The sequence below is a fragment of the Ceratotherium simum genome, chromosome Y, assembly GCF_057802395.1.
Source record: "Ceratotherium simum simum isolate JZ-2026a chromosome Y, ASM5780239v1, whole genome shotgun sequence".
Lineage (NCBI taxonomy): Eukaryota > Metazoa > Chordata > Mammalia > Perissodactyla > Rhinocerotidae > Ceratotherium > Ceratotherium simum.
In genome coordinates, this window is record NC_141941.1 from 8153921 (window position 1) to 8168458 (window position 14538).

The 14538-nt window shown below is 35.2% G+C and overlaps 1 pseudogene; it reads left to right on the forward strand.

Moving 5' to 3' along the window:
* Positions 1-14538, forward strand: part of LOC147911636 (DENN domain-containing protein 10-like) — a 119822-nt pseudogene that overhangs the window by 77348 nt on the left and 27936 nt on the right.

Sequence of the window (14538 nt, forward strand, 5' to 3'; positions counted from 1 at the left end):
CATGTCCATCAGAATGGCTATAATTAACAAGACAGGAAACCGCAAGTGCTGGAGAGGATGTGGAGAGAAGGGAACTCTCATACACTGCTGGTGGCAGTGCAAACTGGTGCAACCACTGTGGAAAACAGTATGGAGAGTCCTCAAAACATTAAGAATAGAACCACAATATGATCCAGGTATTCCATTGCTGAGTATTTATCCAAAGAACTTGAAAACAGAAATGCATCAAGATACATGAACAGCTGTGTTCATTGCAGCATTATTCACAACAGCCAAGACTGGAAGCAACTTAAGTGCCCATCAAGGGATGAATGGATAAAAGAAGATGTGGTATATATCACAAGGGAATACTACTCAGCCATAAGAAACAAGCAAATCCAGCCATTTGTGACAACATGGATGGACATTGAGGGTATTATGCTAAGCAAAATAAGTCAGAGGGAGAAAGTCAAATACCATATGATCTCACTCACAAGTAGAAGATAAACAACAACAGACACATAGAGACGGAGATTGGATTGGTGGTTACCAGAGGGGAAGTGGGGAGGGGGGAGGGCGAAAGGGATAATTAGGCACATGTGTGTGGTGATGGATTGTATTTAGTCTTTGGGTGGTGAACATGATGTAATCTATACAGAAGCAAAAATATAATGATGTACACCTCACAACAAAAAAAGAGCTGGTTTTTTGTAAAGATAAACAAAATTGAGAAACTTTTAGCTAAACTAAGAAAAAAATTTTGATAAAATCAGAAGTAAATGAGGAGATATGGCAACTGGTAGTACAGAAATACATAAGATCATAAAAGACTACTATGAACAATTACAGGGCAACAAATTGGAAAACCTAGAAGAAATGGATAATTTTCTAGATCTATACAATGGACCAATCTGGAATCATAGCAAAATAAAAAATTTGAGCAGCCCAATAACAAATAAGGAAATTAAGTCAGTAATCAAAAACCTCCCAGTAAAAAGAAGCTCAGGAACAGATGGCTTCACTGTGTAATTCTAGGAAACATTTAAAGAAGAATAAATGCTAATTCTTCGCAAACTCTTCCCAAGGATTGAAAAGCAAGGAATACTTCCAAACTCGTTTGACAAGGCCAGAAATACCCTCATACCAAAGCCGGATAAGCATACTAAAGAAAAGAAACTATAAACAAATATCACTGACAAATATAGATGCAAAAATCCTCCACAAAATATTAGCAAACCAAATTCAGCAAAATATTTTAAAGATGATGATCAAGAGAGATTCATTCCTAGGATGCAAGGTTGGTCAACACATGCAAATGAAAAAATGTGATACATCACGTTAACAAAATAAAGCACAAAAGTTGTATGATCTTCTCAATAGATGCAGAAAAAGAATTTGACAAAATTAAAGATCCATTAATGACAAAAACTCTCAACAAATTGGATACAGAGGAGCATACCTCAACATTATACAGACCATGTATGACAAACTCACAGCTAACATACTCAATGATGAAAACCAAAAGCTTTTCCTGTGAGATCAGGAACAAGACAAGGATGCCCACTCTCAACACCCTTATTCAAAATAGTACTGAAAGTGCCAACTAGAGCAACAGGCAAGACAGAGAAATAAAATGAATCCAAATTGGAAAGAAAGATTTAAAATTGTTATTATTTCCAGATGATATTGTATACAGAAGATCCTAGACAGAAACAAAAAAACTGTTGAAACTAATCAATGAATTCTGTAAAGTTGCAGGGTATAACATTAACATATGGAAATCAGTCATGTTTCATTACACTCATAACAAAACATCTGAAAAAGAAATAAAGAACACTATCCCATTCAAAATAGCATCAAATCAATAAAATACTTCAGAATAAATTCAACCAAGGAAGTGAAAGATCTGTACAATGAAAAATACAAGACTTTGATAAAAGAAACTGAAGAAGACAAAAACAAATAGAAAGGTAACCCGTGTTCATGTATCAGAAGAATTATATTATTAAAATTTCTATACTATGAAAGATATCCATACATTCAATGTAATCCCTATCAAAATTACAATGGCATTTTTTACAGGAATAGAAAACAAGTCCTAAATTTTGTACAGAACCACGAAAGACCCCAAATAGACAGCGCAATCCTGAGAAAGAACAACAAAGCCAGAGGTAATGCACCTTCTGATTTCAAATTATACTACAAATCTATAGTAATTAAAACAATATTGTATGGCATAAAAATAGACATGTAGACCAACAGAACAGAATAGAGAGTCCAGAAATAAACCCCTGCATATGTGGTCAATTAATATTTGAGTGAGTCAAGAATACTTAATGGGAAAATGATTGTCTCTTCAACAAAAAGTATTAGGAAAACTGAATAAACACATGCAGAAAAATGAAATTGGATGTGTATCTTAACTCACAATGGACTAAAGACTTAAAGATGAGATCTGATACCATAAAACTCCTATAAGAAAACATAGGGAAAAGCTCCTTGACACTCATCTTGGCAATGATTTTTTTGCATATGACACCAAAAGAACAAGCAACAAAAGAAAAATCAACAAGTGGGATTGCATCAAAATGGAAACCTTTTATGCAGCAAAAGCAACAATAAACAAAAGGAACAGGTAACTATGAAATGGGAGAAAATATTTGCAAACCATAGCCCTGATGAGTTAACATTCAAAATATATTTTAAAAACTTCATACAACTTAATAACAAAAATACAAATAATTGATTTGAAAATGGGCAGAGGAACTGAATAAATTTCTTTGAAAGAAGATATGCAAATGGCCAATAGGTATATAAAATGATGCTCAATATCACTAATCACCAAGGAAATGCAAATCACCACAAGGAGATATCACCTCATGCCTGTTAGAATGGCTTAACAAGACAAGAGATAAAGCACTGGTGAGCATGTGGAGAAAAGAGAACTCTTATGTACTGTTGGTAGAAAAGTAAATTGGCCCAATCACTATGGAAAACAGTATGAAAGTTTACTAAAAAAATTAAAAATAGAAGTACCACATGATCCGGCAATTCCACCTCTGGATATATAGCCAAAGGAAATAAAATAATAATCTTGGAGAGATATCTGCACTTTCATGTTTTTGGCAGCATTATTCACTTTAGCCAAGATATGGAAATTACCTAAGTTTTCATCAACAGATGAATGAATAAAGATATGGTATATACATACAAGGAATATTATTAAGCCGTGAGAGAAAAGGAAATTCTCCCATTTGCAACAACATGGATGAAACTTGAGGGCATTATGCTAAGTGAGATGTCAGATAGAGAAAGACAAATTCTGTTTCATCTCATTTATATGTGAAATCTGTAAAAGACAAACTCATTGAAACAGAGAGTAGAATGGTTAATACCATGTGCTGAGGCGTGGGGGAATTGGAGAGATGTTGTTCAACAGTGCAAACTTGCAACTAGTTGATAAATGCGTTCTGGAGATTTAAAACACAGATAGTGATTATAATCAACAATAATGTATGATAAATTTCAAAGTTGCTAAGAGACTATATCTTAATTGCTTTCAGTACAAAAATGAAATGGTACTTCTCAGGTAACTGACCTTAAAAGCTGCTATAACTCCTTATCTTCTGGTTGAATCAAACAGGTGGTGTTTGGAAGGAGAAACACCACTTTAATATCAGAATGAAGATCACCAATAAAAGGAGGATATCTGCAAACTTTGTCAACAATAAACTAAATGTTGAAACAAATGCTATTATGCAAACAGCACTTCTCCATTTCACTGGCATAGCAATTTAGGAGCGCATCTTCGAAGAGGAGCTGGGCCATCTATGACTTCTTATTGCTCCTATAGTACACTGTCAGTGTGTGCTTATTGATATATTTGAAGGCCCTGAGGGTCTCACTGTGTTAGATTACAAAGTGTTTCAATTTGTAGCCTGCAATTTTGCTCCCAAGCAAGACTGTTATCCTGTCTCTAAAAGCATTGAAACCTGGCATTAACTTGTCATCCTTGTGGATGAAAGTTCTTTCAGGCATCCGTATTCAGAATAGGAAGGATTTATCCATATTGAATATTTGTTCTGGTAAGTAATTTTCCTCCATAATCTGTTTTTCTAGTTTCCAAAAATTCTTTAGTTACCTTCACATCAGCACTTGCAGACTTATCACTCACTTTCACATTATATAATGAATAATGATTCTTGAATCATTTAAACCACGCAGAGTTAGCAGTAAATTCAACATCATAGTCAGGTCCAGACTTTTCTTTCAACATCGCAAACAACTTTTTGCTTTGGCTGTGATCATCAGGGTTCTGGGTGGGATACGCTTTTATGTGTGGTATTCAATCGAGGTCATTAAAAGTTCTTCCATGTCTGATATAGGCCCTCCTCAAACTTTTGTCAGTCTTACTTCTTTCAATGAAGCAGATCCTTTAACAGCTGCCATAACTTTGTTCATGTTCTTCAAGATTGTAGCTTTGGTGGAATAAGACATGACTGCCTTGCAGGCAATAACCATCATTGATTTTCCAACTTCGTAGTCCTTAATTGCTTTTAATTTGATTTCCAGATCAGTCAATCAACATGGCCTCTTACTGGCAACATTGGCAGTCAATTTTCTATGCTTACGGGTTGTGATGACAAAACAACATAAAATTAAATCAAGCCCAAGTGAATAGGATGAAATTAAGAGATGCGGTAAACACGAAGTGTAGGAGGCTGTTGCCAGCATGACATCTTATATTATTTTAGGGAAGATTTTTTTAGTTATTAGAAAGAGTACACCCTAAAATAACAATAAATAGTATAGTGTGGTAAGTACATAAACCGGTAGCACAGTTATTTATCATCATTATCAAGTATTATATACTGTATATAATTAATACAACTGGCAGCACAGTAGGCTTGTCTACACCAGCATCACCACAACTCTGTGAGTAATGCATTGCTCTACAATGTTATGATGACTATGACATCAATAGGCAACAGGAATTTTTCAGGTCCATTATATGCTTATGGGACCATCATCGTATATGTGGTCTATCTCCAACTGGAACATTGTTATGTAGCGTTTCACCACATATAAATGTACCAAATCTACACATTGTATAGCTTAAACTTAGAAAATGTTATATGTCACTTATATCTCAATATAATAAAATAATAAAATGAGAATTGTAGTAAAACAAAAATACACACATTGTTAAGTAACATTGTAAGTAATATAAGTAACATTGGGGAAATCTGAATAAGATAGGTAGATTGTATCACTGTCAGGATCTTGGTTATAGTGTTATACCATGGTTTTTCAAAAGGTTACCACTGGTGGAAACTGGATAAGGTATACACGGAATCTCTATGTATTATTTCCTTTAACTTAGTATAAATCTATAATTATTTTCATACAGATAATTAAAAACTAAGGCTATAGACTAAGATGAAGAATCTAGTGTATTGATGTGTAGAATTAGAGAATTATTATTAGATCTAGTACCTCCTTAAGACAGAACTTTTCTCAGAAAAGTAGCCTCATGATATAATCTATTTTTAAAAAGGCAGTTTATGATCAAATAAGTTTGAGAAATCCTGTAAAAAGCCATAGGAAGCCACTGAAGGATACTAAAGCCACTGAAGGATACTAAACAGGACAAGTGTCATGACCAGTTTTGTGTACTGAGAGACCCTTTGTGGCTGCAATACAGAGGTGGCTGGATAAGAGAGAAGAAGAGGACACTCAATAAGCTTTCACTCCCTTTTATTATAAGTTCTGTAAACATCCCTTAGAGCGTATTTGGAGAAATTCTATAGCAAACATAGGTTTTTAGTATACCATGAAAATTTCCTAGATTCATTAGAACAAAGGCACAGATTTACAGCATTCACAATCCAGGGATACTCAAACTGTGTTTTTAGGCTTGAGGACTAGTGACACATTGGACTTCCCCAAGGGATGGTTAGGGTTGTTTTCTATACTTTCATTTTTTTGTTACATTCATGAAAATACTTTTTTAAATTGAGATATAATTGACATACAACATTATATTAGTTTCCGGTGTATGACATAATGATTTGATATTTATATATATTGTGAAATGATCACAAGTCTAGTTAACATTCATCACCATACATAGTTATAGTGTTTTTTTATTGTGATGAGAAATTTTAAGATCTACTCTCTTAGCAACTTTCAAATACGCATTAGATCTGCATGACTTATTTTTTTTATAACTAGAAGTTTGTACTTTTTGGCTCCTTTCACCCATTTCACTCAATCCCTGTCTCTCATCTTTGGCAACCACCAATCCCTTCTCTGAATCTACAAGCTTGTGGGGTTTTTTGTTTAGATCCCCATATAAGTGAGATCATATGATATTCATCTTTTTCTGTCTGACTTATTTCACTTAGCATTATGCCCTTCAGACCTATCCATGTTGTCACAAATGGCAAGATTTCATTCTTTTTTACGGTTGAATAGTATCCTTTGTGTGTGTGTGTACATATATATGTATGTACTGTAAACATGTACATATACCATATTTTCTTTATCTATTCACTTAGGTTGTTTCCATATCTTGACTATTGTGAAAAACGCTGCAATGAACAGGGGAGTGAATACGTCTTTTGGAGTTAGTGTTTTCATTTTCTTGGATAAATACCCAGAAGTAGAATTACTGGATTGTATGGCACTTCAATTTTTATTTTTTTGAGGAACCTCCATACTGTTTTCCACAGTGGCTACACCAATTTACATTCCCATCAACAGTACACAAGGATTTCCTTTTCTCCACATCCTCCACCAATACTTATTTCTTGTCTTTTTGATAATAGCCATTCTAATGTATGTGAGGTGATATCTCATTGTGGTTTGGTTTTTATTTCCCTGATGATTGGTGATGTTGGGTCTTTTCATGTACATATTGGCCATTTTTGTGTCTTCTTTGGAAAAAAGTATATTTAGACTCTCTTCCCATTTTTTAGTTAGCTTGTTTATTTTTTTGCCATTGAGCTGTATAAATTCCTTATATATTTTGGATATTTACATCTGACCAGATATATGATTTGCAAAGATTTTCTCCTATTCCATAGGTTTCGATTTCATTTTGTTGGTGGCTTCCTTTGCTGAGCAGAAGACTTTTAGGCTGATGTACTGCAGTTGCTTATTTTTTCTTTTGTTGCCTTGGCAGGGTGTTAAATCCAAAAAATCATCACGAAGCCTAAAGTCAAAGAGTACATTGCCCATGTTTTCTTCTAGAAGTTATATGGTTTCAGGTCTTACATTCAAGTATTTAATTCATTTTGAGTTAATATTTGTGTATAGGGTAAGATAGTGGTCCAGTTTCATTCTTGTGCATGCAGCTATACAGTTTTCCCAACACTATTTTTTGAAGAGATTGTCCTTTCTCTATTGTGTGTCCTTCATCTTCTGTCATAAATTAATTGACCATGTATATGTGGATTGATTCTAGGCTATCTATTCTGGTCCATTGGTCTATCGTGTCTGTTTTTATGCCAAAAGCAGACGCTTTTGATTATTGTAGCTTTGCAATATAAATTGAATCAGAAAGCATGATGCCTCCAGCTTTGTTCTTTCCAGAGATTGTTTTGACTATTCAGGGTCGTTTATGGTAACACACAAATTTCAGATTGTTTGTTCTTTTTCAGTGAAAAATGCCATTGGGATTTTGGAAAGGGACTGCATTGAATCTGTAGTTTGCTTTGGGTAGTATGGACATTTTAACAATATTAATTCTTCTAATACACCTCCATAGAATATCTTTCTCTTTACGTGTGTCTTCAATTTCTTTCATCAGTGTCTTATAGTTTTCAGTGTATAGATCTTTCACCTCCTTGGTTAAATTATTTTTGGATATTATATTCTTCTTGATGCAATTGTAAACAGGATTGACTTCTTAATTTCTCTGTCTGTTAGTTCATTATCAGTATATAGAAATACAACACATTTCTGTACATCAATTCATTGTCTGCAACTTTATTGACTTCATTTATTAATTCTAACTGTTTTTGGTTGGAGTCTTTAGTCTTTGGTGGATTTTATATGTTTAATATCATGTCATCTACAAATAGTGATGGTTTTACTTTTCTGATTTGAATGTCTCTTATTTACTTTTCTTTCCTAATTGCTCTGGCTAGGACTTCCAATACTATGTTGAATGAAAGTGGTGAGAGTGAGAATCCGTGTCTTGCTCCTAATCTCAGAGGAAACTCTCAGCTTTTAACTATTGAGTATAATGTTAGCTCTGGATTTGTCATATAGAGCTTTAATTATGTTGACATATGTTCCCTCAATACCCATTTTGTTGAGAATTTTTATATAAATGGATATTAAATTTAGTCAAATGCTTTTTCTTCACCTATTGAGATAATCAAATGATTTATGTCCTTCATTTTGTTAGTGTAATGTATCACATTGATTGATTTGTGGATGTTGGAACTATCCTTGTATTCCTTGAATAAGGGATCACAGGATAATGGTGTTTGATCCTTTTAATGTGTTGTTCAATTCACTTTGTTAGTGCTTTGTTCAGGATTTTATATCTATTTTCATCAGGGATATTGGCCTATAATTTTCTTTTCTTGTGGTGTCCCTTTCTGGTTTTGGTATCAGGTTAATACTGACCTCATAAAACAAGTTTAGAAATGTCTCCTCTTCTACTTTTTGGAAGAGTTTGAGAAGGCTTGGCATTATTTTTCTTTGGATGTTTGGTAGAATTCACTAGTGAAGCTGGTCCTGGACTTTTGTTTGTTGGGAAGTTTTTGATGACTGGTTCAATCTCCTTACTAGTATTGTTTATTCAGATTTTCTACTTCTTCATGATTCAGTCTTGGAAGGTTGTATGTTTCTAGGAACTTATCCATTTCTTCTAGGTTGTGTAATTTATTTTCACATAAATGTTCATAGTAGTCTGTTGTGATCCTTTGTATTTCTGTGGTGTCAGTTGTATATTTTCTCTTTTATTCTGATTTTACTTGTTTGAGTCCTCTTTCTTTTTTTCTTGATGAGCCAAGCTAAAGATTTCCCATTTGTGTCTATCTTTTCAAAAAACCAGCTCTTAGTTTCATTGATCTTTCCTATTGTCTTTTTAGTGTCCATTTTATTTATTTCTGCACTTATTTTGTTATTTCCTTCTTTCTACTAACTCTGGGCTTCATTTATTCTTTTTTTACAGTTCCTTGAGGTGTGAAGTTAAGTTGTTATTGAATATTTTTTTGTTTCCTGGGGTAGGCATTTGAATTTCTCTCTTAGAATTGCTTTTGCTGCATCTCATGTTTTGGCATGTTGAATTTCTATTTTCATTTGTCTCAAGGTATCTCTCAATTTCTCTTCTGATGAAACATTTTCTTTCTTTTTTTTTTTTTGTGAGGAGATCAGCCCTGTGCTAACATCCGCCAATCCTCCTCTTTTTTTGCCGAGGAAGACGGCCCTGGGCTAACATCCGTGCCCATCCTCCTCCACTTTATATGGGACGCCGCCACAGCATGGCTTTCCAAAGCAGTGCGTCGGTGCGCGTCCGGGGTTCCGAACCAGCGAACCCCGGGCTGCCACAGCGGAACGCGCGCACCCAACCGCTTGCGCCACTGGGCTGGCCCCGAAACATTTTCTTTTTAAGATAAACCTTCTAGAGTTGTTATTTTTCACTTATCAAAAGCTAAAAATGAGTGATGTCAGCAACATGGCAGAGTGAGTTTTTCCTTTTATCTTCCCCCCCTTGAACTACAACTAAGTGGACACTGACTGACCAATGGATGAAACCCACACACTACAACAGGACACCTGAGAGACTTACGCAGCTATACATCTGAGGGTGGATTGACTGGCACTCCAGGAATTGGTTGAGACAGGTGAGCAGTCCCTACTCTTCCACAGCACCCCTGTGCACACATACAAATGCTTTCCAGCTTGATGTGAGTGCCCATAGTACTGCTGCACCCTGAATGTGGGAACACATCTAGAGGGGACTGTAGGAAGAGGCAGCAGCCCTTATCCCACTTGTGATCATTTTCCTGGCAGTGGGGGAGTGCACTGTACCACTGCAGTCCCAAGGAGTCACCCTGCCTCTGTCCTCATGAGGAAGCCCTGTCCACCAAGCACAGCAGCCAGCATGACTGTAAGAAGAGGTGGCAGCAGATCTATATGCTGGAATAGTGCATTTCTGGCCTGTGTGAGTGCCCATAGTACTGCTGTGCCACAAAAGCGGGAATGTGCCTCAGGGTGACTGTAAGATGAGATGGCAGCTGCACTTCGCCCACTTATGATCATTTTCACAGAAGTGAGGGAACCCACCAACCAGGGTGGCTCCAGGATTGACCCTAGCTCCATCCCCATGAGGAGGCTCGCCCACCAAGCACATTCTACACATGCACCTGAACGCTCTCCTGGCTGGCACAAGCGCCCAGAGTAACTCCACGACTTCCAGCAGATGGAGTGGGATCAGAAACTTGGCTTCTGCTTCCCCCTAGTGGTAGCAGGTGGAATCTGCAATCTTACATTGCCACAAATATGCCAACAAAAGATTAGTTCATGAAACACCATGAGCAACTACAGTAATAATTCAGACCAGAAGGAAAATGAAAATTCTGAAGAAAACAACCCTGGAGGCACAGAAATTTACAATCTTAATGACAAAGAATTCAAAATAGCTGTCATAAAGAAAATCAATGAATTACAAGAAAGCTCACAAAGACAGTTCAATAACCTCAGAAATAAAATTAATGAGAAGCAAGAATACTTCACCAAAGAATTGAAACTATTTAAAAAAAGGCAGAAATTCTGAATATGAAGAAGAGAATTAATGAAATAAAAAATAAATAATCTAAAATCCTTAAAAAATAGAGCGGACATTAAAGAGGAAAGAATTAGTGAGTTAAAGATAGAAATGTAGGAATACTACAGGTGGAGATGGAGAAAAAACCAAGACTTTTAAAAAATGAAGGAATTCTTTGAGAAACATTACAGTCAGTTAGGAATAGCAACATAAGTATTATAGATATTCCAGAGAGAGAAGAGAGGGAGAAGGGAACATAGAGCTTGTTAAAAGAAACAATAGCTGAGAACTTCCCAAAGCTGAGGAAGGAACCAGATTTACAAATACATGAAGCTAATAGAATGCCTAATTACACGAATGCAAAAAGACCTTCTCCAAGGCATATAAGAGTAAAACTGGCAAAAGTCAATGACAATGAAAAAATATTAAGGGCAGCAAGGCAGAAGAAAATTACCTACAAAGGAATTCCTATCAGGCTTTCAGTGGACTTCATGGCAGAATCCCTACAGGGTAGGAGAAAATGGAATGATATATTCAAAATACTGAAAGACAAAATCTTTCAGCTGAGAATACTCTATCCAGTGACACTTTCCTTCAGATACAATGGAGAAATAAAACCTTTCCCAGATAAACAAAAGCAGGAGGGGTTCATTGCCACTTGACTTCCCCTACAAGAAGTGATTAAAGATTCTCTCACACCAGAAACAAAAAGACAAAGGTCTATAAAGATTTGAGCAAGGAAATAAACAAACAGACAAAATCAGAAAACTGCAGCTCTCTTTCAGAAGAGGAAAACAAATAATCAATTATAGCTTAATAGATAAAAGGAAGGGAAGCATCAAAATTAACTATAAACACTTCAACTTAGTCGCAAACTCACAACACAAAACAGAATAATTGGTGACAACAATAACTCAGAAGGAGCAGAGGACGGGATGGAAACTGCTTAGGCTAATGGAGATGAGAGGATATGAGAAAATGGACTATTTCATCTATGAAATCTTCTATACAAACCTTACAGTGACCACCAAATAAAAAACAGAGCAGAGCGACAATCCACAAAAAAGAGAAAATTTGGACAACTTCCATAGAAAACCATCAAAATGGAATGGCAGTCAAAAATACAAAGGAAGAGAAAAAATGGAAACATTGAGATAAAACAGCTGTACTAAGCCCTCATATATCAATAATGACTCTAAAGGTAATGGGTTGAACTCTCAAATCCAAAGACACAGAGTAGCTAGATGGATTAAAAAGCAAGACCCAACAATATGCTGCCTCCATCAAACTCATCTCTAAAGACAAACATAGGCTCAGAGTGAAAGGATGCAGGATGGTACTCCAAGTTAATGGGAAAAAACAGAAAGCCATACTTATGTTGTCATACTTATATCAGAAAAAGCAGGCTTCCAGTTGAAAAAGACAAGGAGAGACAAAGAGGGGCAATATAAAATGATAAAAGGGACATTCCTCCAAGAAGATCTAGGCTTTTGAATATATATGCACCTAACACAGGAGCAGAAAAATACATAAAGAAACTATTAACAGACATAAAGGGAGAAATTAACATCAACACAATTTGGTAGGGGACCTCAACACCTCACTTACCTCAATGGAGAGATAAGATCATCCAGACAGAAAATCAACAAGGAAATAGTGCTTTTAAATGAAACATTTGATCAGATGGACTTAAGAGATATATAGAAAGCATTCCATCCAAAAACAGAATACACATTCTTCTCAAATGTACATGGAACATTCTCAAAGTTAAACCATATGTTGGGAAACAAGGCAGCCTCAATAAATTTAAGAAGATTGAAATAATACCAAGCATCTTTTCTGACCACAATGCTATGAAACTGGAAATCAACTATAAGAAAAACACTGGGAAAGTCAGAAATATGTGGAGACTAAACAACATGCTACTGAATGACCATTGGATCACTGAAGAAATCAAAGGAGAAATGTAAAAATACCTGGAGACAAATAAAATAAAAATACAAAATATCAACTCTTATGGGATGCAGGAAAAGCAGCTCTAAGAGGGAAATTCATAGCAATACAAGCCCACCTCAACAAACGAGAAATATCTCAAATAAGTAATCTTAAACTACACCTAACAGAACAAGAAAAAGACAAAAAAAAGCCCAAACTCAGCAGAAGGAGGGAAATAAAAATTAGAGCAGAAATAAATGAAATAGAGACTGAAAAAACAGTAGAAAGGATCAATGAAACTAAGAGCTGATTCTTTAAGAAGATAAACAGAATTGACAAACCTGTAGCCAGACTCACTAAGAAAAAAAGAGAGAGGGCTCAAATAAATAAAATTAGAAATGAAGGAGGAGAAATTACAATGGATACTACTGAAATACAAAGGATTATAACAGAATACTATGAAAAACTATATGCCCATTAATTGGATAACCTGGAGGAAACAGATAAATTCTTAGACCCATACAACCTCCCAAAACTGAATCAAGAAGAAATAGAGAATCTGAATAGACCAATAACAAGTGAATAGATTGAAACAGTAATCAAAAACATCTCGTAAAACAAAAGTCGAGGACCAGAGAGCCTCTCTTGAGAATTCTACCACACATTCAAAGAAGATTTAACACCTATCCTTCTCAAACTATTCATAAAAGCTAAAGAAGACCAAATGCTTTCTAACTCATTCTATGAGGCCAACATTACCCTGAGACCAAAATCAGACAAGGACAACACAAAGAAGGAAAATTATAGGCCAATATCACTGATGAACATAGATGCAAAAGTCCTCAACAAAATCTGGAAAACCGAATACAGCAATACATTAAATGGATCATACACCATGATCAAGTGGTATATATCCCAAAGATGTAGGGATGGTTCAACATCCACAAATCAATCCATGTGATACACCTCATTAATAAAATGCAGAATAAAAATAACATAATGATCTCAATAGATGCAGAGAAAGCATTTGACAAGATCCAATATCCATTTATGATAAAAACTCTCAATAAAATGGGTATAGAAGGAAAGTACTTTAACATAATAAAGGCCATATATAGCAAATACAGCCAACATTGTACTCAATAGTAAAAAACTGAAAGCCTTTCCTCTGATTACAGCAACAAGACAAGGGGACCCCCTCTCAGCACTCCTATTTAACATAGTTATGGAGGTTTTGGCCAGAGAAATTAGGCAAGAAAAAGAAATGAATTCAAACTGGAAAGGAAGAAGTGAACCTCTCACTGTTTGCAGATGACGTGATTCTATATATAGAAAACCCTAAAGAATCCATTAGAAAACTATTGTAATCAACAACTACAGCAAAGTTGCAGGGTACAAAATCAACTTACAAAAATCAGTTGCATTTCTATACACTAACAACAAACTAGCAGAAAGAGAAGTCAATAATACAAGCCCATTTACAATCACATCAAAAATAATAAAATATCTAGGAATAAACTTAACCAAAGAGGTGAAAGTCCTATAGTTTCACCTTTATGAAAACTATAACATTATTGAAGGAATTGAAGAAGACAGAATTAAATAGAAAGGTGTTCCATGCACATGGATTGGAAGAAAAAACATAGTTAAAATGTCAATAGTTCTAAAGCAATCTACAGATTCAATGCAATCCCAATCAGAATTCCAATGACATTCTCCATGGAAATAGAACAAAGAATCCAAAAATTTATATGGAACAAGAAAAGACCTTGAATAGCCAAAGCAATCCTAAGAAAAAAGAACAAAGCTGGAGGCATCACAATACCTGACTTTAAAAT